Raw genomic sequence first — 23,646 nt, forward strand, 5'->3', positions numbered from 1 at the left:
CTTCGGTGCTCCTTGCATCGCTCTCCACGCCACTGCATTGTCAATCACCAAGCACCTTTTGTCGACAACGACCCTCTCCCTCTCTCCTTTGATTTAAACATGAGATAAGGCAGGTTCAGTCAGTCCTGGTGCCACAGTGGCAGATGCGTCTTTTGTCAAAGTAAATTGAGATAGGGTACGTGGGGGGAGCAAAAACAACATGAGTGGCTGGTTTCATTTCCATCTGTTTAAATCACGTAAGATCAGATTTTTAACATTGCATGGGTGTTTGATGTGTGTGTGTGTGGGGGGTCGAAGTGCAGTACACAGCTAATTTCCAACAACGACTTGGGCCTCGATTTTCATGCAAACAGGTGTCCCAAAAGTCAGCCCCCCCACATGGAACAGCCAAAAGGTTAGCACAGCGCCTTCTCAGGTTCCACATAAGCAGCATTTGCACCTGCGAGGGCCTTGAGCGAGCGCCAAAATGGCTGCTGCTCCGAGTCAACTACAAAAAGCATAAGGCTGTTTTTTGGGGGTGCTTGCCTGAGTGGATTTAGTGTCCTTCCAACATAAAGTAACATGTTTGACTTGCATTGCGCTGTGTGCAATGGCTGTCACTCAATTAACAAAAACAATTCATAGAAATTACAGATAGTGCATTCAGTCCATGTAATCAAAGTCTTCGGGTATCCCGAAGGCTTTATCGATGCGTCCGTCGTCGAAACCAAACTTCCCTCTTGGCCCACGACTCTGATGGCAAAGACGTTATCTGCAGACAAAAAATACAATGATTAGAAAACTACTTTATTAACAACTTCATGTTTCTCACTGATCTCATTCATTCGAAACAGTGAAATGAATTAATTTGACTCACAAATACAGTCAAATTAGAACAATGGGATCACCGCATATTGTTGTGTTCTCACTCCGATGCGTCGCATTATCATTCATCAAACAGATTAACAAATATAACTTACATTTAAAGAATTCTGACGTGACTTCAATGTTGCCTAATAGAGATTTGTTGTGAGTAAAAGTTGATACTTTATGAGAAGGTTAGCAGAGCACTTTCACTCCCTGGGGCCCGAGGGATCAACGGATAGGTCTAATTGCACCTTTAAGTGACTTGTCAGACTTAACAATAAACCCAGGCCGGATAACATTCACTCTCTAACGTTATGTAATGACACTGTATTTACAGAGTGGGTGTGGTGTGAACCCTGGTGTGTGTGTGTGTGTGTGTGTGTCGGCGCATGCAAAGCGTGTGTGATTGAGAGGAAAGCCTGTGTGTGTTCACCCAGTGAGAAAGGGCCATAGATTAAGGTGAGTTATCCACTGCAACACGATAGCTGGTATGTAAACACTAACCCTGCTCCTCACTAAACACCACCTAGTAGCACCTAACTCCCTGTAGTCCCTCCCCACGACCATAATCACCCTGAGATCACTGGTCGCCCCAGGTTACCGCCGGGGTCACGTAGCTCAGTTGGTAGAGCATGGTGCTTGCAACGCCAGGGTTGTGGGTTCGCTTTCCACGGGGGCCAGTATGAAAAAGGTATGCACTCACTAACGAAAGTCTAAGGCACTGCATCTCAGTGCTTGAGGAGTCACTACAGACCCCCTGGTTCGATTCCAGGCTGCATCACAACCGGCATGATTGGGAGTCCCATAGGGCGGCGCACAATTGGCCCAGCGTCGTCCGGGTTTGGCGGTGTAGGCAGTCATTGTAAATAAGAATGTGTTCTTAACTGACTTGCCTAGTTAAATAAAGGTAAAATAAATAAAAAATAAAATAAAGTCGCTCTGGATAAGAGCGTCTGCTAAATGACTAAAAATGTAAAAATGTAGTGCACAGGAGCCTGTGCAGTGTATGCGGGAGTTGACACAGGCCACAATGGGGAGTGCTTAGGGCTGCAGTTAGTAGGTACTGTGTGTTTTCAGAACCTTCAGGTATTTTCTGTGATGGCAAACAAGAGCTTTGTCATCACAGAATGGGATTCCTAGAGAAATACCCCTTTGAAACGGTTTTGTGCCTCTTCCTACACGACTCAAAAAAAAGGTCATGGGAAGAAAACTTGTGTTTGTCTGGATTTCTTGTGTGTGTGTGTGTGTGTGTGTGTGAGGTTTGTCTTTCAGTTGACTCACCTGTCCATCTGGACACTGCCTCTTTAGCTGTGACATTGGACTTTCCTGCAAGACACAAACCCACCATCAACACACAGGTACTGTACTTATGCAACTGTCTGCAATGTTAGACAAAGACCAAAAACTGATCAGATATTGAGGGTAGGTATCCATGACCCAGAGCCTACTCCTGGACTTAACAAACCCTTTCGAGATAAATTTGCCATTGAGCATGCATTTTAGTCCAGGAGTAATCTGGGTCCAGGAAACCAGCCTCTCATTCGAAAGAGTCGATGCAATTAATTGAATATTCTTACATATCACTTGACTACAGGAAACAAAGGTACGTTTACACACTACTACGCAAACACTACAGTGCCAGTTTTAATTGAATTGGAGTTGAGCCCTTTGGGGGAGTGCGTTTTTTCAATGCTCTGACCAGAGAAATCCCTCCCGCAGTCCGACTCCCCCAGCCCTGACGCCGCTGTCCAAGCCAATCCATCACCTCAAGCGCACACAAACCACTTTCAATTCCAAAGTGAGAGTTACACTGTGTGCCCCATCCATTACAGCCCTTTGTGAATAGCCATGGCTCGGGGGAGTTGACAGGTCAATCTGCTAAGTCAGTGTAACACGCTACCTAGCCTAGCACCGAGGAGAGAGTGCAGCGCTGGGGCTCCAATTTCTTGGCAGAGGGGCACGGGAGCGCCAGCCAAAGGGGGAGCTGGGTCACATTAGCTTGGCCAAAGCCACATTGTTCGCTGGAAGCCAAGTAACACCTCCATCTCCAGGGAAAAGATGCCCTCAAAGGAGCTGTTCCTGGATCAGATTTTCGACACCAGTGATGATATGCTGAGTGGTTACTAGATGAGAAAGGAAATCTTGCTTGGATCAGCGAGTAGAGGCAGGGGGTAACTTTGATTTGTACCTATTGCTGTAGCAACGAATGCAACAGTCATTTGAAATAAATAAAATCTAATTTCATATCTGTGGCCTTTTTTTTGTTTGTCACGCAAGTCACAGGCCTTTGTCCCCAAAGAACAAGAACTCAATACGGCTCCATCAGGAAAAGGACAGAGCTATACCGTTTCGCTCTCTTAAACTACATTAACTAATTGTCCAAACCCATTGAGACCAAAGAATACATACAGTAACTATGTCCAAGTCAACGTACTTACACAGGTTTAATCACAAAGGCAATTTGGGAAATGGTAAAATGAGTAACAATAAGTGAGTCCTCTCATGTAAGAGAAAGGATACAAAAACAAAACAAAAACTGGTTATGGGGAACAAACTTGACATGTCAGAGGCCGCACTTTGAATTGCAAATACCATTTCCCCGCTTTTGCTTGCTCAACTGGATTTCACTGGCAACTCAAATTTATAAGAAAAAGTTGTACGTGCAAATAAATAAAAGTAAGCATAAAATGCTCAAGTGTTTAAGTAAGCATAAATGTTTAACGTAAGTAAGCATAAGTCAAGGTTTATGTCCACACAAATTACTAACAGATTTGATGCTGGTCTAGGAAAAAACAACAACATTTGACTTAAGCAATAGTATTGAAGCTGAAAGACAAGGGCCAACTTTATCTGAACTCTATTCTTTACAAAGCACCACACTATCATAGCACTTAGACCATAGAAACCAAACAAAGCGCTTGTCAGTCTTAACTCTAAATCCTGAATTTATAACAAAGATTAAAACATCCTTAGCAGACTTAAAGTATATCCATAGCGCCTGTGTGTGTAAATGTTGTCCCTAGCAATAATGGCGAGGCGTATGTGCTTTACAAGGGAGTTCTGTTTACCGATTCTTGATTTCTCTGATGCTGCTAAAAGGATGGCAAGTTAAGACAAGCAGCGTGTAGATCAATTAAAAACTGCTGAAGCTAGTCGAGCTTTAAGAACTGAAATTCAGGTTAAAAATGGACATGAGCATGTTGACTGATACAGGCTTTTAAAAGTAATCTGCTCTGAGTTTCACCTACACTGAACAAAAATATAAAACACAACAATTTCAAATATTTTAATGAGTTGCAGTTCATATAAGGGAATCAGTCAATTGAAATAAATAAATTAGGCCCTAACCTATGGATTTCACATGCCTGGGAATACAGATAGTAAAAAAAAAAAGTAGGGGCTTGGATCAGAAAACCAGTCAGTATCTGGGTGTGACCACCATTTGCCTCATGCAGCGCAACATCTCTTCGCATAGAGTTCATCAGGCATTGATTGTGGCCTATGGAAAGTTGTCCCACTCCTCTTCAATGGCTGTGCGAAGTTGCTGGATATTGTCGGGAATTGGAACACGCTGTCGTACACGTCGATCCAGAGCATCCCAAACATTCTCAATGGGTGACATGTCTGGGGAGTATGCAGGCCATGGAAGTACTGGGACATTTTCAGCTTCCAGGAATTGTGTACAGATCCTTGCAACATGGGGCATTATCATGCTGAAACATGAGGTGATGGCAGTGGATTATTGGCACATCAATAGGCCTCAGGATCTCTGTCTGCCATCTACCCGGTACAGTTGAAACGCTGAAGAGCACACTTCTCCAGCGTCCAGTGAGCATTTGCCAACTGAAGTCGATCACGACGCCGAACTGCAGTCAGGTCAAGAACCTGGTGAGGACGACGAGCATGCAGATGAGCTTCCCGAGACGATTTCTGACACGTTATGCAGATATTCTTTGGTTGTGCAAACCCACAGTTTAATCAGCTGTACGGGTGGCTGGTCTCAGACGATCCCCCAGGTGAAGCTGCCGCATGTGGAGGTACTGGGCTGGCGTGGTTACACGTGGTATGCGACTTTGAGGCCGGTTGGACGTACTGCCAAATTCTCTAAAACGACGTTGGAGGCAGCTTATGGTAGAGAAATTAACATAAAATTATCTGGCAACAGCTCTGGTGGACATTCATGCAGTCAGCATGACAATTGCACACTCCCTCAAAACTTGAGACATCTGTGGCATTGTGTTGTGTGACAAAGCTGCACATTTTAGAGTGGCCTTTTATTGTCCCCAGCACAAGGGGCACCTGTGTAATAATCATGCTGTTTAATCAGCTCTTGATATGCCACACCTGTCAGGTGGATGGAATCTCTTGGCAAAGGAGAAATGCTCACTAACAGGGATGTAAAGAAATGTGCACAAAATGAGATAAGGTTTTTGTGTGTATGGAAAATGTCTCAGCTCATGAAACATGGGACCAACACTTTACATGTTGCGTTTATATTTTTGTTCATTATAATAAAAGTAATGTTGCCTTTGACAGCAAAGGTAACAGTTTATTTTTTAAACCCTATTGGGTCAATTGAAGAACCACATGCTGGATAGATGTTAGAAGTCTCACTCAGGCAGTTACAATGTGTGTACAGAACTAGCGTCTTTTTTGCCATCATTTTCAAATTATGTGAATGTGCTAGGCCCACTCCTCAACCGAAGGAACACGCCTCATGCTTTTTTGGCGGAGCAATCTGGACGCCTCAGTTAAAATAACTGCGCTACAGCCAGTCACATATATAGAAGCCCTTCTCTTCCTGGTCTGGCAGAAAGTCCCTAACTGCGTCCCTAGCTAAACAGAACTGTCACAGACACATGGCAGAGACATGTATTAGACAGCAGTAAAGACATTCTGGTTGAATCAGAAGGACATAGGTAGTACATGGAGATGGAGAGGTCTGAGAGTATCTATGACAACAAAGACAGCACTGACAGGGATGAGGCAGAAGAGAGTCAATATGAATATATACAGCAACATCTTGTCAATGTCTACAGCAGTGCAGGCACCCGCAAGGGTCATGATCCCAGCACTGAGACAATGGGCAACACCCCAAGGAGATCAGCACTCCAGACCGTCCAGAGTTGCTGGGGCTGTTGTCCTTCTGGCTGAGATCATAGGCCTGAGTGTCCACTATAATAAAGTGATTGTCAGTCTACAAGAAAAGCTCTCTGGGCTAGAGAAACTGGGATGGAGACATTTTAGCTCCAGTTTGAGACCAAATCCTGGGAGGAAAGCAGACCTGGTGATCATAAACATGGGTGGACGACACACCTCTGTCTACAGGGTACTGGTCAAGAGGAGAACCTGAGTTATCAAGGCAAGGATGAGGACTGTGCAGAGTGATGGACCCATTTTTCTACCCAAGAGAAGAATGCAGTGAATTGCGCTTCTGGATCTGTGAGATGGTAGCCAATCCATAACTCAAAATCTACATAAAAGTTCTAAGTTGGCTTCTCAAAATACGAGGGCATCCATGCTAGTGGCTAACTCAAAGCAGACTCACCTGTAGGAACCAAGCCAGCAATTTATGGCTCAGCTGCATTTCTTAAAATGTATTGAGTGCTGATAATGTTTTGTTTTCCTAATGGTTTGTATGGATTTCTTATCAATGTCATTTGAAGTACTCTATTTGCTTTTAATGTTTGAATTGTACCCCTTGACTGAATCCTTCAATGTTAAAAATAAATACATTCAATTTAACACATACAGTGGGGGAAAAAAGTATTTAGTCAGCCACCAATTGTGCAAGTTCTCCCACTTAAAAAGATGAGAGGCGCCTGTAATTTTCATCATAGGTACACGTCAACTATGACAGACAAAATGAGAAAAAAATATCCTGAAAATCACATTGTAGGATTTTTTATGAATTTATTTGCAAATTATGGTGGAAAATAAGTATTTGGTCAATAACAAAAGTTTCTCAATACTTTGTTATATACCCTTTGTTGGCAATGACACAGGTCAAACGTTTTCTGTAAGTCTTCACAAGGTTTTCACACACTGTTGCTGGTATTTTGGCCCATTCCTCCATGCAGATCTCCTCTAGAGCAGTGATGTTTTGGGGCTGTCGCTGGGCAACACGGACTTTCAACTCCCTCCAAAGATTTTCTATGGGGTTGAGATCTGGAGACTGGCTAGGCCACTCCAGGACCTTGGAAATGCTTCTTACGAAGCCACTCCTTCGTGGGGCGGTGTGTTTGGGATCATTGTCATGCTGAAAGACTGATGGTAGGCTTTGTTACTTTGGTCCCAGCTCTCTGCAGGTCATTCACTAGGTCCCCCCGTGTGGTTCTGGGATTTTTGCTCACCGTTCTTGTGATCATTTTGACCCCACGGGGTGAGATCTTGCGTGGAGCCCCAGATCGAGGGAGATTATCAGTGGTCTTGTATGTCTTCCATTTCCTAATAATTGCTCCCACAGTTGATTTCTTCAAACCAAGCTGCTTACCTATTGCAGATTCAGTCTTCCCAGCCTGGTGCAGGTCTACAATTTTGTTTCTGGTGTCCTTTGACAGCTCTTTGGTCTTGGCCATAGTGGAGTTTGGAGTGTGACTGTTTGAGGTTGTGGACAGGTGTCTTTATACTGATAACAAGTTCAAACAGGTGCCATTAATACAGGTAACGAGTGGAGGACAGAGGAGCCTCTTAAAGAATAAGTTACAGGTCTGTGAGAGCCAGAAATCTTGCTTGTTTGTAGGTGACCAAAGACTTATTTTCCACCATAATTTGCAAATAAATTCATTAAAAATCCTACAGTGTGATTTTCTGGATTTTTTTCTTCTCAATTTGTCTGTCATAGTTGACGTGTACCTATGATGAAAATTACAGGCCTCTCATCTTTTTAAGTGGGAGAACTTGCACAATTGGTGGCTGACTAAATACTTTTTTCCCCCACTGTAGTTGTATCAAGATCTCTTGATAGCAAATCTAATAGCTGGTGCTGAAGCTACTCAAGATTTAAGAGCAGAAATTCAAGTAAAAAATGGACATGAGCTTGTTGACTGATACAGGCTTTTCAAGTAGAGGTCTTTCAGCTAATAAAATAAAACTTTGCTACTTTACTTTGCTAAGGAGAGAGATCTATTGTTTTTTTTTTGTGGTACTTTTGGAAAAAATAAAACCTCCCAAAGATTAATCAAAAATTTGTCACACTCAGTAATTGTTTGTTCAGCAACAAAAACTTTAAGTAGTGTACATTCTGAAATGGTTGTAAAAATAAATAAAATAATATTCATATTGCTGCTTTTTTTAAAAGAGCGATCTGGCCACCTCAAGTTGAAAATAACTGTGTTACAGCTAGTCACATATATAGAAGACTTTCTCTTCCTGGTACAACACAGGAAGTCCTTAACAGAGTGCCTAACTGCACAGTTCTGTCACACATTCAGAGAAGAGACAAGTATTATAGAGCAGTAAAGACATTTAGGTTGAATCAGCTTGACATAGGTAGTACATGGAGATGTCAGAGTATCTATGACAACAAAGACAGCCTTGACAGTGGTGAGGCAGAGGAGAGTAAATAACATCTACAGCAACATCTTGTCAATACCTACAGCAGTGCAGGCAGCCTCAGATGCCTTGACCCCAGCACTGAGACAGAGGGAAACACCCCAAGGAGCCAACCAGTAGAACAGGATCTCGTTTTGGAGATCTCAGCTAAAAGAGCTGCTGCAGTGTGTCTGGGGTTGCTGTGTATTCTTCTACTGGCTGGGATCACAGGCATGCATGTCCACTTTAATGGAATGATTCTTGGGGCGAGTGTTTTAAAACCCACTGCTTTGCTGAGAAAGACCAGTTACGGGCTCTGTGCTAGAGCAATATTCTCTACATGGATGGAGATATTTCAGCTCCAGTTTTTACTACCTCTCATTATGGTGAGGGTAGTGTTTATACTAAATTCTGGGAGGAGTGCAGACAGGACCGTCTAAGAAGAGGTTCAGACCTGGTGATCACAAACAGCAGAGAGGAATAGGTATTTATCCATGAATTCATTGACAAGGGATTCTGGATGGGTCTGACTGACCGAGATGAAGAAGGGACCTGGCAATGGGTGGACGGCATCCCACTGACCACAAGGTACTGGGCGCAAGAGGAGCCTAACAGCTATCAGGGCAATGAAAAGGACTGTGTGGAGCGAAGGACTTTATTTCTGACCCAGCGGAGAGCTGGCATAATACACAATGCAGTGAATTGCGCCTCTGGATCTGTGAGAAAGTAGCATATCAATAACTGAAACTCCAAACCCATCAGTGCTAAGAGGCTAACTGCTAAGTCAACGCAGGCTCACATGTAGGAGCCAAGATTTCTTATGAATGTAAATTTAGGTTTGAAGTACCCCCACTTACTTTTACACATCCATTGGAGACACTGTATTGCTGAATTTAAAGTATATGTTCAATGTCTGAGTTTTCAAAGACAAAATGACCTAACTACTGGGGTACTTAGTGCCTTCAGAAAGTATTCATACCCCTTCACTTATTCCACATTTTGTTGTGTTACAGCCTGAATTAAAAAAAGATTTAAAAGATTTTGTAGAAGCACCTTTGGCGGCGATTACAGCTTTGAGTCATCTTGGGTATGTCTATCAGCTTTGCACATCTGGATTTGGTGATTTTCTCCCATTCTTCCTTGCAGATTTTCTCACGCTCTGTTAAGTTAGATGGGGAGCGGCGGTGAACAGCAATCAAGTCTTTCCACAGATTTTAAATGGGATTCAAGTCTGGACTTTGTCTGGGCCGCTCAAGGACTTTCACATTCTTGTTCTGAAGCCATTCCAGCATTGCTTTGGCTGTATGCTTGGTGTCATTGTCCTGTTGGAACGTAAATCTTCGCCCCCCCAGTCTAAGGTTGTTTGCACTCTGAAGCAGGTTCTCATCAAGGACATGCCTGTATTTGGCTCTATTCATTGTTCCATCTATCCTTACCAGTCTCCGAGTCCCTTCCGCTGAAAAGCATCCCCATAGAATGATGCTGCCACCACCATGCTTCACGGTAGGGATGGTGTTAGACGGGTGGATGAGCTGTGCCTGGTTTTCTCCAGACATAGCCATTAAGGCCAAACAGTTCCATTTTTGTCTCATCAGACCACAGATCTCAGTCTTTCATGTGCCTTTTTGCAAACTCCAAGCATGCTGTCATGTGCCTTTTTCTCAGGAGTGATTTCTGTTTGGCCACTCTCCCATAAAGCCCAGATTGGTGAAGTGCTGTAGAGACTGTTGTCCTTTCTGCAGGTTCTCCCATCTCAGCCAAAGAACTCTGTAGTTCTGTCAGAGTGGTCATTGAGTTCTTCACCTCCCTGACCAAGGTCCTTCTTGCCCAGTTGCTCAGTTTGGTCGAAGAGCCAGCTGTAGGCAGAGTCTGGGTAGTTCCATATTTGTTCATTTTCCCAATGATGGAAAACACTGTGCTCTTGGAAACTTTCAACACTCTAGAAATTGTTTATACCCTTCCCCAGATATATGCCTCACCACAATTATCTTGGAGATTTACAGACAGTTCCTTGGACTTCATGGTATAGTTTCTGTTCTGACATGCACTGTCAACTGTGGGACCTTCTATAGACAGGTGTGTTTCTTCTAAATCATGTCCAAACAATTGAATTGGCCACAGGTGTACTCCAATCAAGTTGTAGTGACATCTCAAAGATAATAAAAGGAAATGGGATGCACCTGAGCTCAATTTGGAGTGTCATAGCAAAGGGGGTGTGAATAGTTATGTAAATGAGAGATTTCTGTATTTAATTTTCAATATATTTTCTAACATTTCTAAAAACATGTTTTCACTTTGTCATTATGGGATATTGTGTATAGATGGGAGAGAAAATCTATTTAATCCATTTTGAATTCAGGCTGTAAGAAAATGTGGAATAAGTCAAGGGGTATGAATACTTTCTGAAGGCACTGTAACAGCAATAAACACAGACTGATTATTTCACAAATGAGAGTTGTTTCTGTCCATCACTTTGATTTTTTACCTGGCATTCTTCGTTCTTTGGCTAGCTAAGTAGTTCGCCATGATTGCTAGCAGTTAACATTAGCTAGCTAACTGCTGGAAACTGTTACTTTCCATTACACTGGTGGTTTCCTCAATCAACGTCAGCAGTCAAGGAAGTCAGCTAGCAAGCTGCAAAACCAAGTTGTCTCCCCACTTAGAGATTATAACAAAACTACTGGTCATTAAAATATTTAGGCACATTTGTGAATAAAAATGGTCGCACTGTAGAGCCCTGAAAGTGAAGTCACAGGCATATTGGAATACAATTGAACAGAATTAGCTTTTAAGAATGAGTTTCAGTTATTTTGAACATTTGCTTCAATGCGGAAAAATATAAAATAACTCTGCTCAAGCCCGAGTTTGTATCGAAAGTCAAAATACCATTGCAGAGAAGTGTTACACTTAGCCGACGAACCACACTGATGACCTTTTTCAAAGAGCCAGCGTTTATTTTGCCATTGTTTTCAAAAGGTCAAAGCTATTTTTTGCAGAGCAGGGCTGCACCTCAGCCACAGCCACTCACCAAAGTATGTTTCTTCCTATCACAGCATCCTGTTTACTGAGGGAGATAGGTAATACAGTCCGTAAATGGACAGTACTGTCACAGACACAGAGCTTTTGTATTGTTAGGTATTACTGCACTGTTGGAGCTAGGAACATAAGCATTTCGCTACACCAGCGATAACATCTGCAAAATATGTGTACTCAATCAATAAAATTCGATATGATTTGAGCAGAGACCCATGCAAGAGTACACCCCATTTTGGGGTTTTTGGGTAACTTAGTGACATAAGTAGTGGAGATGTCGGAGAATCTATGACACCACTGACAGTGGTGAGGCAGAGGAAAATATTATGGATCTCAACAAAGAAGCGATGTGAAATGGGTGGACGGCACCCCACTGACCACAAGGTACTGGGCGCAAGGGGAGCCTAACAGTTATCAAGGCAAGGATGAGGACTGTGCAGAGAGATGGACCTATTTTTGGAGAGTTGGCATGATACACAATGCAGTGAATCTGTGAGAAAGTAGCCTACCCATAACTCAAACTCAAAGTAAGCTTCTCCAAATACGAGGATATCAGTGCTAGGGGCTAATTGTTAACTCAAAGCAGACTCACCTGTAGGAGCCAACACAGCAAAGTATAGCTCAGCTGCATAATATTTACAGTACAGAATAATGTTTATGTTTCTTTCCTTGATGGTTGTGTATTATTTCTTATACATATGTCCATTGAGGTTTGAAGTAGTCTATTTGCTTTTAATGTTTTAATTGTATCCCTTGACTGAGTCCTTCAATGTAAAAATGTTATTATTTAATTCAGTTAAACTCAGTTGTATCAAGTGTGAAAATCTCGATTGCAAGTCTAATAGTAGGTTCTTAACGAACCCTTATGCCCACAGCCTTCTGCTAGACCAGAACCTGACTCTCTAGAGAGGCCTGATCTTAGCACACTCTGCAGGCTGAATCCACACCCCGTTTGAACCTAGACACAACACAGTGTCCTATAACCTCACGAGAACCACAAGCAGCTTTGGAAATACAATTAGCGTTTCATGGGGGTACATGATTATCTGAAAATGTGTGCAGGGCTGAACGCCCAGCCTTGTGGAGCCCCTCCGGCAACGAGAAAGCTGCGGGGGGAGAGATAGATGGTGGTGAAAGAGAGAAGGGCGAAGCATTAGGGGTGGAGGTGGAGTCCTCCTTGGCATCCGCCTGCGCTGGGGTATCCGGTTCGCACTGCCGACAACAGTGTCACCAGAATCAATCAGTTCCTGGAGGACATGTGGGTAAACCCGCTTAGCGGGAGCACCAGAATAGGGGCGGTCCCGCTCATTCTGTCTCCGCCATCCATCAATCCATCTGGGAGTGCCGTGCGTGTGTAGGATATGGATCGCAGTATTCAACTCTCACGCCTCATCATTCAGGCTTAAGCAGAACACACACAGGGTGAGGGTTTGACATTTCACGTGGACTCGTCTTTCAGCGCTCAGGGGACAGGCTGTGTGGGCTAGGGTGGGGAGGAGCGGAGGGGGCATCCACTTTCACCAGGGAGCCACGGTAGACGGGCCACAATTAGAAACCAACTTCAGAAAGCATTCACACCCTCTAGATTTTTTCCCACATTGTGTTGTGTTATTGCCTGAACATTTTCGATTTGTCGTCACTGGCCTACACACACACACACACATGTTTTATACATTTTTTACAAACTAATTTAAAATGAAAAGCTGAAATGTCGAGTCAATAAGTATTCAACCCCTTTGTTATAGAGCCCCACAGTGGAGGTGTCAATCCTTTTTTCCACCATTCATTTTTCCCATAGGGGATTTTAGAAATACTTCAAATAAGTGCTGTGTTTGGTGTAGGCTTACCCTGGCGTGACATTTTGATAACCATCTAAATCTCTCTCAGACAAGGTGACTTTGATTAATATATTTGCCTCTATTTCCTCTCAGATTTGAGACAAGTAGACATCATGCAACACCACAAATCCTTGCAAGCTCCTGCACGTCATCTCTAGCTGACACCTTTGCTAACAGGTATTGTGTCAGTGGAGGCTGCTGAGGGGACGACAGCTCATAACAATGGCTGGAATGGAGTCATTGAATGCCATCAAGCACATGGAAACCATGTCCCCTCAGCAGCCTCCACTGTATTGTGTTCATTTAAAACTTGCACAAGACCATTAACAAAATTGTTATGTGCAGACCAGCTGGCTGTTGTGTTCTGACATTTTCAATCTCTACCTAGCTCAGGCCTCTATACCACCGCTTCAATATGTCCACTATCATCCCTGCACGCAAGAAAGGGAAAGTAACAACTGAATGACTACCGACCAGTAGCACTCGCTTCAGTCATCATGAAGTGCTTCGGGAGGCTAGTCAAAGACCATATCACTTCCTCCTCCCCGACACACTCAACCATCTCCACCGCCTCCCGCCAAAGGTGCTTCAACAAAGTACTGAGTAAAAAGTATAAATACTTATGTAAATGTAATATCAGTTTTTTATTTGTAATACCTTTGCAAAAAATGTCTAAAACCCTGTTTTTGCTTTGTCATTATGGGGTATTGTGTGTAGATTGATGAGGTGGAAAGAACGATTGAATCAATTTTAAAATAAGGCTGTAATGTAACAAAAGTCAAGGGGTCTGAATACTTTCCGAATGCACTGTATATAACATTCTATTGGTTACAAGAATTTCATATAATAATTTAAATTGAAAAACTAAGTTTTGAATCCAGCTTGTGTATTACATTTTTTACATTTTAGTCATTTAGCAGACGCTCTTATCCAGAGCGACTTACAGTAAGTGAGTGCATACATTTTTCATATGGCCCACCGTGGGAATCGAACCCACAACCCTGGCGTTGCAAGCGCCATGCTCTACCAACTGAGCTGCAGGAGGCTTCAACAGTTCATAAACCAGCTGCCATGGAATCGGTAACATCGAAAATCTCTTCCCAGCTATTTTGCAATCTATTTGGCAGTAGCTGTAAATGTTTTGGTCCTTAAATGAAACTGGTATACTTTTTATATTTATCACAATTTTCTTTAGCCAATTTCTGTCTTTAATGCAGGGCCGACAGACAAGTTCCTTACTTTCTCCCCTTCCACTTGCCTCTTCCATTTTTACGGTAATGCTGCAATTAGTTGGTTGTAATTTTGAGTAGAGCAGACGTTTCATATATTGTAAGCTGGATGTGTGACCTAACTTTTCTTCCAGAAATAGTTCTTTTTTATAAATTGGTATATTTGTGTTAGTAGCCTACCAAACTTGCTAACTGCCTGGTACTCAGCACTCTATTGTCCCTCTAATCACTTCAAAATCTAATAGAACATTTCTATAGGCTATGCAACTGCGGAAGAAAACAGAGTGATGGTATCCTCCCTCTTTTTAGTAGAGGCCATCAGCTTTCTGTAGGCTTACATTATTTATCTCTAAACTTTCCTAATATTAAGCGCATTGCTTATCTTTACAACAGGAGTAAGTACAGCCTACCTGGCTGGCATGAAAATTAATCACGGGAAAAGCGTCACATTCGCATTTAAGTGCATAGATGACATGCCTTTTTTCCCGTTGTCCCTGTTTTGAGACAGGTGCATGATAATGGTCCATTCTAAATCGAAACAAATTTCACACATACAGTACCTGTCAAAGGTTTGGCCACACCTATCATTCAAGGATTTTTCTTTATTTTTTACTAATTTTTTCCATTGTAGAATAATAATGAAGACATCGAAACTATGAAATAACATATTTGGAATCATGTAGTAACCAAAAAAAGTGTTAAATAAATCAAAATATATTTTATATTTGAGATTCTTAAAAAAGCCACCCTTTGCCTTGATGACAGCTTTGCACACTCTTGGCATTCTCTCAAACAGCTTCACCTAGAATGCTTTTCCAACAGTCTTGAAGGAGTTCCCAAATATGCTGAGAACTTGTTGGCTGCTTTTCCTTCAGTCTGCCATCCGACCCATCCCAAACCATCTCAATTGGGTTGAGGATGGGGGATTGTGGAGGCCAGGTCATGCAGCACTCCATCACTCTCCTTCTTGGTAAAATAGCCCTTAAACAGCCTGGAGGTGTGTTGGGTCATTGTCCTGTTGAAAAACAAATGACAGTCCCTCTAAGCCCAAACCAGATGGGATGGCGTATCGCTGCAGAATGCTGTGGTACCCATGCTGGTTAAGTGTGCCTTGAATTCTAAATAAATCACAGGCAGTGTCACCAGCAAAGCACCCCCACACCATAACACCTCCTCCTCCATGCTTTACGGTGGGAACTACACATGTGGAGATCATCCGTTCACCCACACCGCGTCTCACAAAGACACTGCTCCAATTTGGACTCCAGACCAAAGGACACATTTCCACCGGTCTAATGTCCATTGCTTGTATTTCTTGGCCCAAGCAGGTCTGTTCTTCTTATTGATGTCCTTTAGTAGTGGTTTCTTTTGCAGCAATTCAACCATGAAGGCCTGATTCACACAGTCCCCTCTGAACAGTTGATGTTGAGATGTGTCTGTTACTTGAACTATGTGAAGCATTTATTTGGGCTGCAAATTCAGAGGCTGGTAACTAATGAACTTATCCTCCGCAACAGAGGTAACTCTGGGTCTTCCATTCCTTTGGCGGTCCTCATGAGAGCCAGTTTCATCATAGCGCTTGATGGCTTTTTTGCGACTGCACTTGAATAAACTTTCAAAGTTCTTGACATTTTCCGTATTGACTGACCTTCATGTCTTAAAGTAATGATGGACTATCATTTCTCTTTGCTTATTTGAGCTGTTCTTGCCATAATATGGCCTTGGTCTTTTACCAAATAGGGCTATCTTCACGCCAGTCTGAGGTCCTCAGCGCTCTGGAGCAGGTTTTCATGTACCTTGCTGCGTTCATCTTTCCCTCGATTCTGATTAGTCTCCCAGTCCCTGCCGCTGAAAAACATCCCCACAGCATAATGCTGCCACCACCATGCTTCACCGTAGAGATGGTGCCAGGTTTCCTCCAGACATGCCGCTTGTCATTCAGGCCATAGAGTTCAATCTTTGTTTCATCAGACCAGATAATCTTGTTTCTCATGGTCTGAGAGTCCTTTAGGTGCCTTTTGGCAAACTCCAAGGGTGTTGTCATGTGCCTTTTACTGAGAAGTGGCTTCCGTCTGGCAACTCTACCATAAAGGCCTGATTGGTGGAGTGCTGCAGAGATGGTTGTCCTTCTGGAGCTCTGTCAGAGTGACCATCGGGTTCTTTGTCACCTCCCTGACTAAGGCCCTTCTCCCCAGATTGCTCAATTTGGCCCGGCGGCCAGCTCTAGGAAGAGTCTTTGTGGTTCCAAACTTCTTCCATTCTTCCATTTAAGAATGATGGAGGCCACTGTGTTCTTGGGGACCTTCAATGCTGCAGACATTTTTTGGTACCCTTCCCCAGATCTGTGCCTTGACACAATCCTGTCTCGGAGCTCTATGGACTATTCCTTCGACCTCATGGCTTGGTTTTTGCTCTGTCAACTGTGGAAAAATCATGTCCAATCAATTGAATTTACCAAGGTGGAATCCAATCAAATTGTAGAAACACCTCAAGGATGATCAATGGAAACAGGATGCATCTGAGCTCAATTTCGAGTCTCATAGCAAAGGATCTGAATACGTATGCAAATAAAGGTATTTCTGTTTTTTTATTTTTCATACATTTGCAAACAGTTATTTTCCCTTGGTCATTATGGGGTAATGTGTGCAGATTGATGAGGATTTTGTATTTATTTAATCCATTTTAGAATAAGGCTGTAACGTAACAAAATGTAGAAAAAGGGAAGGGGTCTGAATACTTTCCGAATGCACTAACTCCAGACTTTTCCAAACACAAAAACATACCCCACCTTCCATCACAATACACCCACACGTACCCACATACTGTGCCTTCTATGTCCCTCTGTTTTTATCCCTACCATGTTGATTCCTACCTAATTTTGGGCTTTTAAGTACTTTTGTGTTCCAGTTCCTTATATTTTCTTCTAATGCTGTCTTTTATCTATTTATAAATCCTATGAATATTATTTAGGACAGCCATGGAGTAGTCTTGGTGTCTCGAACAGTTGGTTATCAACGTACAGTTGAACGACTACAAGAGCTACATAGTTTCCCTTTAAGTCTATTTGCCTTGAAGAATGGGTACAGAACTTTGCGCCGTTCTGCAATTTCCTTCGGAAATGATCCTTCATTCCTATTTTCGTGCCAGCGAAGTCTATTGCCCAGGCATTTAACCATTGTTTTATCTCTAAAGAATGCAAATTTGGTAACGATTGGCGCTCAGACGCTGTCCGAAATGGTGTACACGTTCAATTTGATTTTGTTGACAGTATCGCCTGGGATCTGTAGCGCTTTTAAGGAGGAATTATTTTACCACGCTTTCAGGCTCTTCACCCTCATTTTCTTTTATACCAGTAAGTACTAGATTTACTTGCATGGATCTAGTCTGTATTCCAAATAAGGCTCCTCTCAGAAACATTCTCTTTTTTAAGTTAATTAACGTCCGTTTCAATAGTAACTTTTAGCTTGTTTGTTTTTTTGTCCATTGTCGCAGCTTTTTCATCACTCATTTTGAGGCTTCGCCTTTAGCTCCTTTATTTCTTTACTGACAAGTTAAAGTATCGCCTAATTTATCATTTATTGATTTTAGCAGGTCGGTTTCCACACCAGGTGGTGAAAAGCATAAATCATCAGTGTCTGTCGAGGAGTCTCGTAGTTTGTTTTCGCTTGAGTTTGGTTCTCCATTTTTTCCCTGGTTCCCCGCTGACATGTTTTGACTACGACTGCTTTCTTAATATGTATCCATAAACTTCTCTAGCCGTATATGTTTTTTTTTGGAGTTACAGACATTCCCTATAGACATTATTTATCCTGCTGCTAACATGAGTTAATCCAGATACTTTTACCTTTGCCTCGATCGGCAGTCTTGTCCAGACCATCATGGCATTTGTAGTTCTTTATGATAGCCACATTGGCAGCTGATTAGCATTTCATTTTTGGGAGGTAAATACACGCAAATATATTGATAAAAGTCACCTTGTCCTAGAGAGATTTACACGTTATCAAAAATGTCACACCATCGTAAGCCTACACGAAACACAGCCCTTATTTTAAAGTGCTTCTAAAATCCCCTATGGGAAAAACAAATGGTAGAAAAACGATTGGAACCATTTCTTTGTTTGACCGCTAGGTTTTATGGGTATTATGATGCCTCCACTGTGGGGCTCTACGGCAAGCCTAAATAAGTTCAGGTGCTTAAGATGTCACATAATAAGTTGGATGGACTCACTGTGTGTGCAATAATAGTGTTTTATTTTTTTTTATGACTACCTAATCTCTGTACCCCACACATACAATTATCTGTAAGGTCCCTCAGTCAAGCAGTGAATTTCAACACAGATTAAACCACAAAGACGAGGGAGGTTTTCCAATGCCTCGGAAAAAGGGCACCTATTGGTAAGTCGGTAAAAATAAAAAGAAGCAGACATTGAATATCCCTTTGAGCATGGTGAAGTTTCTAATTACACTTTGGATGGTGTATCAATACACCCAATCACTACAAAGATACTGGTGTCCTTCCTAACTCAGTTGCCGGAGAGGAAGGAAACCTCTCAGGGATTTCACCATGAGGCCAATTGTGACTAAAATAGTTACAAAGTTTAATGGCTGTGATAGGAGAAAACTGAGGATGGATCAACAACATTGTACTTACTCCACAATACTAACCTAATTGACAGAGTGAAAAGAAGGAAGACTACAGAATAAAAATATTCTTAAACATGTATCCTGTTTGAAACAGGGCACTAAAGTAATACTGCAAAAAATGTGGCAAAGCAATTCACTTTTTGTCCTGAATACAAAGTGTTATGTTTGGGGCAAATCCAATACAACACATTACTGTGTACCACTCTCCATATTTTCAAGCATAGTGGTGGCTGCATCATTTTATGGGTATGCGGTAATCTTTAAGGACAGAGTTTTTCAGGTTATAAAATAAATGGAATGGAGTTAAGCACAGGCAAAATCCTTGAGGAAAACCTGGTTCAGTCTGCTTTCCACCAGACACTGGGAGATGAATTCACCTTTCAGCAGGACAGTAACCTTAAACACAAGGCCAAAGCTACACTGGAGTAGCTTACCAAGAAGACAGTGACCGTACCCGAGTGGCAGAGTTACAGTTTCGACTTAAATCTACTTGAAAATCTATGGCAAGACCTGAAAATGGTTGTCTAGCAATGATCAACCATCAATTTGACAGAGCTTGAATAATTTTTTTAAGAATAAATGGGCATATGGTCCACAATCCAGGTGTGGAAAGCTCTTAGAGACTTAGCCAGAAATAATTACAGCTGTAATCGTTGCCAAAGGGTGATTCTAACATGTATTGACTCAGGGGGATAAATACTTATCTAATGAAGATATATTATATGAGTTTTATTTTTCATATTTATTTTTACAAATGTTTGAATTCTTCTTTCACTTTGACAAAGTATTTTGTGTAGATCGTTGACGAAATCCATTTGAATCCCACTTTGTAACAACAAAATGTGGAAAAAGTCAAGGGGTCAATCAATCAAATGTATTTATAAAGACCTTTTACATCAGCAGATGTCATAAAGTGCTTATACAGAAACCTAGCCAAAAACCCCAAAGAGCAAGCAATGCAGATGTAGAAGCATGGTGGCTAGAAAAAACTCCCTAGAAAGGCAGGGAACCTAGGAAGAAACGTAGAGAGGAACCAGACTCTGAGGGGTGGCCAGTCCTCTTCTGGCTGTGCTGGGTGGCGATTATAAGAGTATATGGTCATTAAGGCCAGATCGTTAAGGGGTGTGAATACTTTCTGAAGGCACTCATGCTAAAATGTTTATTATATTCTACTGTTATTGTTGTTGCATTGTCGAGAAGGAACCTGCAAGTAAGCATTTCGTTGGATGGTGTATCCCATGTGTATCCCGTTCATACGACTAATAAAAACGTGAAAACACACACCTGCTAGGTCTTGCAGAGCAATTTCACAGGCAAAATGGAGAGAACTCCTTCAACCCATAAAAGGACAGACTAAAAGACTTCCCTGTCGCGGGAGCCACACAGCTGTTGTAGCGGTTTAGCCGTGTGTGTACATCATTGGGAAATGGGCTCTGTTTCTAAGGGGACTCTGTAATTGACATGAGAGGCCAGCTGTTTCCCCAAGATTCTGAGCCGAGTCTATGTGTTAAGTCACTCTGGACAGTAATGGTTTCTTCAGTGACACTAGCGGAGCCGTGGAGTGCAGTGTCGGGGCTATTAAAACGACAGCACTGTACATGTGCTTGACAACTCAATAGCGAGGCCTCGAAGCATTGAGGGACAGGAGAGAGGACGACAAGATAAATCAAATCACACATTTAATCACATGGGTACGCAAAGTCGCTTGGTCTAAAAACACAGGCACTCGTGCAAATACACACACACAAACTAAAGCCAAAAACACACTCTCGCAAAGATACAAAACGGAAGAACACACACACACACACACACACATAAACTAAAGCCACTACAACGATTCCTTTCTAGACTCCTAATAGCAGATCGCTTGTTGTTCCTATACCAGTTGAGAGGTGTGTAAAAAATAAACAGTCTATAAAATCAGGATAAAAAAGGGCAGACCGTTATAAGCTGTTAATCCCGACCGGTTAAATTTCGTGCAGGCCCAAAAGGTCAGTAATGTTTGTGTACGCAATAACAACCATGGGCTTAGTCAGAGTTCCTGCTTTTAAGACATGGGTTAAACTGAGCAAGTCGTGAAACCAGAGAAGTTGAGGAGGGGAAGGCACTAAACTAGAACAGCTGGGAAGCGTAGATTTGGAAAGGGATAGAACGGGCCTTCCAATTCAAAGCCATGTTCAGTAGCGGTGGACCGGTGGGTGTTTAAAAATGCTGTTTGGAATGCTCGATGACTACATTCTCTGTGCATCAGTTCTTTGCCTTTACGTGCTTCACGCAACTGCAAGGTGTACACATCTGATGGCGTCGCCATTTTGGATGAGCCATGACTAATCATGAGGAGTGTCCGTTCTATGGATTCTATTTAAATGTGATGGACTGGATCCATGTCCGATTTATCGATTCTATTTCTGGAGCAGATCCAGGTTTTCCAGACTCAAGCCTGGACTCGTAGGCTACTTGTATGGGGCTGCTTGATTGCTTTCTTTATCTTGGAACCGTCCAGCCCCTCTCCTCAATCTCTGGGCTTTTAATAAGAAGGCCTGATGGACAGCTGTGGGAGGGGCCATCTGTCCAGATGAGGCACCTGATGTTTCATTGGATTCCCTCCTTTTATTAATTTGACCCAAACTGAATTTGTATGGGGAGGTTTCAACAATGACGAAAGTTCGACGATAGACAAAATGGGGGCAAGGTTCAAATTCCAGGTAAAATGAGCTTGTGGTTGAAGCAGGACTTGATGTTGATATGACCTATAAAATCCTAAATAGCCTCTTTCTCGAGAACCGAAGGAGTACGGATAAAAGTTAATGTCTGACATTTGGAGAGACATCTGGGTGTATTTCCAAGTGTATCCCAATGATTCCCCTAACCCTTTCTACCGAAGTGTGCACTTGTTCACTTCCCTTCATGGAAATGACTGGTAGAAGAAAATGGTGGAAACTCCCTCTAGCTCATTCCTACACCAATCCAATGCTTGTAAATTTGTGGTGAGTAGTGAACGAGTGCACACTTCAGGAAAAAGGTCAGATTATTGGGACGCAGCCTCCATGTTTTGAGAGGCTGGTTACAGGGTACTCACTCATCTCCTCGATCACTTCAGGGTCACACTCCCTGTACTTCTCCAGCTTTGCCTTCAGATGACTCCTCTTCTCCCTCAGAGCCTGCAGCTCATTTAGAAGAGAGGCCCGCTCCTCCTTGATAGGTGGACACACACACACAGGTGAAAACCCAAAGACATACACACACACATAAACACATGTATGCACAAACACACACATTACGTACACACAAACATATGAACAAGTATACACACACCAAGTGTGCAAACACATAAGGGCAGGGAATTGCCAGGGATCTCACGATACGATATTATCGCCATACTTAGGTGCCGATATGATATGTATTGCAATTCTCACGATTCTATGTGTATTGCGATTCGATACTGTGATTTTATTGTGATTCGATGTTCCAAACATATTGCTCACCATATGTCTGCTGCAGAGAGACAAAGGAAATAAAAGTGAGGGAAATAAAAGTGCTGAAAACTAAATTGGCTCCCTATTTAAAAAAGAAGATCGAGAAAAAGCTATGAAGGAAGGAGTTTTGGTGCAGGTACAGCCAACTACCGCAAAAAACAATATTGTGATATTGTCAAAACGATACAGTCAAAAAATAACATCCCAAAATCGAACTATTGATTCTCCCCCCATTTACGTTTTTCACATTGTTACGTTACACCCTTATTCTAAAATTGATTAAATAAATAAAGATCCTAAGCAATCTACACACAAAACCCCATAATGACAATGTGAAAACAGGTTTCTATCAATTTTATTTACATAACTATTCAGCCCCCTTTGCTATGAGACTCGAAATTGAACTCAGGTGCATCCTGTTTCCATTGATCATCCTTAAGATGTTTCTACAACATGATTGGAGTCCACCTGGTAAATTCAATTGATTGGACATGATCTGTCAACAGTGGGACCGTCCATATAAGGTCCCACAGTTGACTGTGCATGTCAGAGCAAAAACCAAGCCATGAGGTCGAAGGAATTGTCCATAGAGCTCAGAGACAGGATTGTGTCGAGGCACAGATCTGGGGAAGGGTACTAAAACATTTCTACAGCATTGAAGGTCCCCAAGAACACAGTGGCCTCAATCATTCTTAAATGGAAGAGGTTTGGTAGCTTAGTGGTTAAGAGCGTTAGTGCCAGTAACCGAAAGGTCGCTGGTTCTAATCCCCGAGCCGACTAGGTGAAACATCTGTCGATGTGCCCTTGAGCAAGGAACTTAATCCTATAACCCCACTTGCTCCTGTAAGTCGCTCTGGATAAGAGCGTCTGCTAAATGACTAAAATGTTAAATGTTTGGAACCACCAAGACTCTTCCTAACAGCTGGCCGCCCGGCCAAACTGAGCAATCGGGGGAGAAAGGCCTTGGTCAGGGTGGTGACCAAGAACCTGATGGCTCACTGCCAGAGCTCCACTGTGGAGATTGGAGAACCTTCCAGAAGGACAACCA

General features: G+C 42.5%; 1 pseudogene; it reads right to left on the minus strand.

Annotated features, from left to right (window-relative positions):
* Nucleotides 1-351: 351 nt before the first annotated feature.
* The window catches only part of LOC123485535, a 34,450-nt pseudogene continuing 11,155 nt past the window's right edge, over nucleotides 352-23,646 (minus strand).

The sequence above is a fragment of the Coregonus clupeaformis genome, chromosome 5 (assembly GCF_020615455.1).
Source record: "Coregonus clupeaformis isolate EN_2021a chromosome 5, ASM2061545v1, whole genome shotgun sequence".
NCBI classification, from domain to species: domain Eukaryota; kingdom Metazoa; phylum Chordata; class Actinopteri; order Salmoniformes; family Salmonidae; genus Coregonus; species Coregonus clupeaformis.